Source organism: Triticum urartu, chromosome 3 (assembly GCF_003073215.2).
Source record: "Triticum urartu cultivar G1812 chromosome 3, Tu2.1, whole genome shotgun sequence".
NCBI lineage: Eukaryota > Viridiplantae > Streptophyta > Magnoliopsida > Poales > Poaceae > Triticum > Triticum urartu.
The window spans coordinates 455,514,966-455,520,260 of record NC_053024.1 but is presented as its reverse complement, the minus strand read 5'-3'; positions in this window follow the sequence as shown (position 1 = coordinate 455,520,260).

Genomic DNA, 5,295 nt, shown 5'->3' with positions numbered 1-5,295 from the left:
CTACAAAATCATATAGTCTAGCTTTGGTCCATCTTCACCACACAAAATATTCACATCATGCACAACCCCGATGACAAGCCAAGCAATTGTTTCATACTTTTGACGTTCTCAAACCTTTTCAACTTTCACGCAATACATGAGCGTGAGCCTTGGACATAGCACTATAGGCTGAATAGAATATGATGGTGGGGGTTGTGGAGAAGACAAAAAGGAGAAGATAGTCTCACATCAACTAGGCGTATCAACGGGCTATGGAGATGCCCATCAATAGATATCAATGTGAGTGAGAAGGGATTGCCATGTAACGGATGCACTAGAGCTATAACTATATGAAAGCTCAAACTGAAACTAAGTGGGTGTGCATCCAACTTGCTTGCTCATGAAGACCTAGGGCATTTGAGAAAGCCCATCGTTGGAATATACAAGCCAAGTTCTATAATGGAAATTCCCACTAGTATATGAAAGTGATAACTCAAGAGACTCTCCATATGAAGAACATGGTGCTACTTTGAAGCACAAGTGTGGAAAAAGGATAGTAGCATTGTCCCTTTTTATTTATATTTTTTAGGCCTTCCTTTTTTTTATTTGGCCTTTCTCCTTTTTTTTATTTGGGCCTCCCCCCTTTTATTGTCCTTTCTCTTTTTTTATTTGGGACAATACTCTATGAATGATGATCATCACACTTTTATTTACTTACAATTCAATATTACAACTCGATATCTAGAACAAAGATATGACTCTATATGAATGCCTCCAGCGGTGTACCGGGATGTGCAATGATCTAGCCTAGCCATGACATCAAAAAACGGACAAGCCATAAAAACATCATGCTAGCTATCTTACGATCATGCAAAGCAATATGACAATGAATGCTCAAGTCATGTATATGATGATGATGGATGTTGCATGGCAATATATCTCGGAATGGCTATGGAAATGCCATAATAGGTAGGTATGGTGCCTGTTTTGAGGAAGGTATATGGTGGGTTTATGGTACAGGCGAAAGTTGCGCGATACTAGAGAGGCTAGCAATGATGGAAGGGTGAGAGTGCGTATAATCCATGGACTCAACATTAGTCATAAAGAACTCACATGCTTATTGCAAAAGTTTATTAGCCATCGAAGCAAAGTACTACTACGCATGCCCCTAGGGGGATAGATTGGTAGGAAAAGACCATCGCTCGTCCCCGACCGCCACTCATAAGGAAGACAATCAATAAATACCTCATGCTCCGACTTCGTTACATAACAGTTCACCATACATGCATGCTACGGGAATCACAAACCTCAACACAAGTATTTCTACTAATCCACAACTACCCACTAGCAAGACACTAATATCACCATCTTTATATCGCAAAACTATTGCAAGGAATCAAACATATCATATTCAGTGATCTACAAGTTTTATGTAGGATTTTACGACTAACTATGTGAATGACCAATTCATGTCATCTCTCTAAATAGATATAAGTGAAGCAAGAGAGTTTAATTCTTTCTACAAAAGATATTCCCACGCTCTAACAAATATAAGTGAAGCAAAAGAGCATTCTACAAATGGCGGTTTTCTATGTAAAGAGAAACAGGCAATCCAAGCTTCAAATGATATAAGCGAAGCACATGAAGCATTCTATAAAGCCATACTCAAAAGATATAAGTGAAGTGCAAAGAGCATTCTATAAATCAACCAAGGACTATCTCATACCAGCATGGTGCATAAAATAAAAATAAAAACTAAATGCAAAAGACGCTCCAAGATTGCACATATCACATAAACGAAACGAATCCGAAAACATACTGATACTTGTTGAAGAAAGAGGGGATGCCTTCCAGGGTATCCCCAAGCTTAGACGCTTGAGTCTTCTTGAATATTTACTTGAGGTGACTCGGGCATCCCCAGGATTGAGCTCTTGCCTCTCTTCCTTCTTCTCACATCGAGACCTTCTCGATCATCGAACACTTCGTCCACACAAAACTTCAACAGAAAACTCGGTAAGATCCGTTAGTATAATAAAGCAAATCACTACTCTAAGTACTGTTGCAAACCCATTCATATTGTGTTTTTGCATTGTGTCTACTGTATTATAACTTTTTTCATGGCTTAATCCACTGATATAAATCGTTAGTTTCATCAAAACAAGCAAACTATGCATCAAAAACAGAATCTGTCTAAAACAGAACAGTCTGTAATAATCTGAACATTCACCATTCTTCTGATACTTGAAAACTTCTACCAAAATTAGGAAAAATAAATAATTTGTATATAAAGACAGCGCAAAAAGAATCATAACCATTTGACGTTCCAGCTAAAAATGTAAAATCGCGCACTACAGCCAAAGTTTCTGTCCTGCACCGTACAAACCAACAAGCAAAGTAAACATCCTAAAGGCAAACCTTGGCACATTATTTTTATAATACAATGGAATTGTACAAGGGTATAATTATTTTTGTTGAAAATTTTCTGTAATCAAGATTCACAAAGTTGCCGTGAGCATGAACAAAGTTCAAGGAGCTCTCCCACTTCAACAATGCTTGTCTTTCTCACTTTCGCTTTCCTTTTTGAAAAAGTTTTGGGTTCCCCTCTTTATTTTTGTTGTTTTTAAACTATATGAAAGCACTCAACAGAAATAAATGACTCTCTAAAACTTCCGGGTTGTCTCCCTGGCAGCGCTTTCTTTAAAGCCCATTAAGCTAGGCATATAGTGCTCAAGTAATGGATCCACCCGGATCCCAAGGTATATCAAAGCCAATTTTAATTAACAATGATTTGTAATTTAGTAGTGAGCACAAAGTAACATATATCATGTAATGACTAAGTCTAACCCTCTTCCTATGCATCGGCATGTCATAAAAGAACAATTCATGCACACAAAGTAAAGGCCAATGCATAGTATAAACAGTTTCTTGCAATTTTATCGTATTGGAAACATAGAGAGGTGGAGATATAGTTCCTCTCTCATAATAATTGCAAGTAGGAGCAGCAAGCACATGCATATTATACTCATCAAAATCATCATGTTTAGTAGTAAAATGCAACACATCAATATAATCCTTAATACGGGCAAACTTCTCTGATATAGTGTAGTTGGGAGAATTCAAAAAGATAATAGGACTATCATGCGTGGGCGCAATAGCAACAATTTCATGTTTAACATAAGGAATTATAGCAACTTCATCTCCATAATCATAATTCATATTGGCATCTTGGCCACAAGCATAGCAAGCATCATCAAAAAGGGATATTTCAAGAGAATCAACGGGATCATAACAATCATCATAGCAATCATCCTTCGGTAAGCACGAAGGAAAATTAAACAATGTATGAGTTGGGGAGTTACTCTCATTACAAGGTGGGCACGGGTAGCTAATCCGCTCTTCCTCCTTTTGTTCTTTGCTCTCCTCATCATATTTTTCATCCAAGGAGCTCACAGTTTCATCAATTTCTTCTTTCATAGATTCCTACAAAATATTTATCTCTTCTAGGACAGCGGAGTAGTCCTCAATATATGGTTCAACATAGGCATTAGAAGCATAATTATCATAGCAATATTTAAGTATGGAAAATTTTTCATATTTGTAAAGAGTAGCATCATACTTTTCAATCAAAGAAGCAATTTCATAAGCACCCTTAAAAGCAACAAATTCTTCAATTTGTTGAACATCATAGTGATTATAAACACCCTTAGCATACGAAGATACGATTCCATTATCAATAAACTCACATTAGTAGGGAGGGTGTTTCTTAGGGTTTTCAGAACAACAAGTAATATCATATATTTCGCATAAATTCCAAGCATATCATTGCAAACGATGAATTTGACCCAGTAAAATTTTCCCTTTTTCAGATATTCGGTGTCGCACATAACAAGCATGCTAATCTAAAGATTTGCCCTCAACTAAGCTAGTTGGGGTTTCAGCACGAGCACATAGGGATCGCATATGATCCAAGTAATAAGCTTCAGCAGTGTGATAGATTTTGAGTGGTTCTTCAACCATTGGTTTAGTAGGTACAACTAATTTTTTGGTATTTTGCATTTCCTACCCATAACTAAAGATAGAAAACAACTAAGAACAGCAAATAAAAATTACTTAGTGATAAAGCAAACAAGCACACACGAGAATATTCACCCCACGCTATTGCTCCCCGGCAACGGCGCCAGAAAAAGGTCTTGGTAACCCACAAGTATAGGGGATCGCAACAGCTTTCGACAAGTAAGAGTGTCGAACCCAACGAGGAGCTAAAGGTAGAACAAATATTCCCTCAAGTTCTATCGACCACCGATACAACTGTATGCACGCTTGACGTTCGCTTTGCCTAGAACAAGTATGAAACTAGAAGTACTTTGTAGGTGTTGTTGGATAGGTTTGCAAGATAATAAAGAGAGCGTAAATAAAAAGTAGGGGCTGTTTAGATAAATACACAACTAAGTTAGTTTTAGTAGAGAGCTTGTTGTTACGAGAAAGTTATTTGTCCCTAGGCAATCGATAACTAGACCGGTAATCATTATTGCAATTTTATATGAGGGAGAGGCATAAGCTAACATACTTTATCTACTTGGATCGTATGCACTTATTATTGGAACTCTAGCAAGCATCCGCAACTACTAAAGATCATTAAGGTAAAACCCAACCATAGCATTAAAGCATCAAGTCCTCTTTATCCCATACGCAACAACCCCCTTACTCGGGTTTGTGTTTTAGTCACTCACGCAACCCACTATAAGCGAATCATTAACGTATTGCAACACCCTACAGCGGGGATCCCTCACGCTTGCGCGACATGGAGAGCACCATAGGACAGCACCAATAATAAAACATGCAACTCAAACCAATCTTGATCATCAAATAGCCCATAGGACAAAACGGATCTACTCAAACATCATAGGATAGCCATACATCATTGGGAAATAATATATAGCATTGAGCACCATGTTTAAGTAGAGATTACAGCGGGTAAGAGAGAGGTTACACCGCTGCATAGAGGGGGGAAGAGTTGGTGATGATGGCGGTGAAGTTGTTGGTGAAGATTGCGGTGATGATGATGTCCCCGGTGGTGTGCCGGCGCCACCAGAAGAGAGGGGGCGAGGGCCCCCCTTCTTCTTATTCTTCTTCCTTGACCTCCTCCCTAGATGGGAGAAGGGTTTCCCCTCTGGTCCTTGGCCTCCATGGCATGGGAGGGGCGAGAGCCCCTCCGAGATTGAATTTGTCTTTCTGTCTCCCTTTGTTTCTGCGTTCTCAGATTCTACCCTTTCACCGTTTCTTATATTCCCGGAGATCCGTAACTCCGATTGGGCT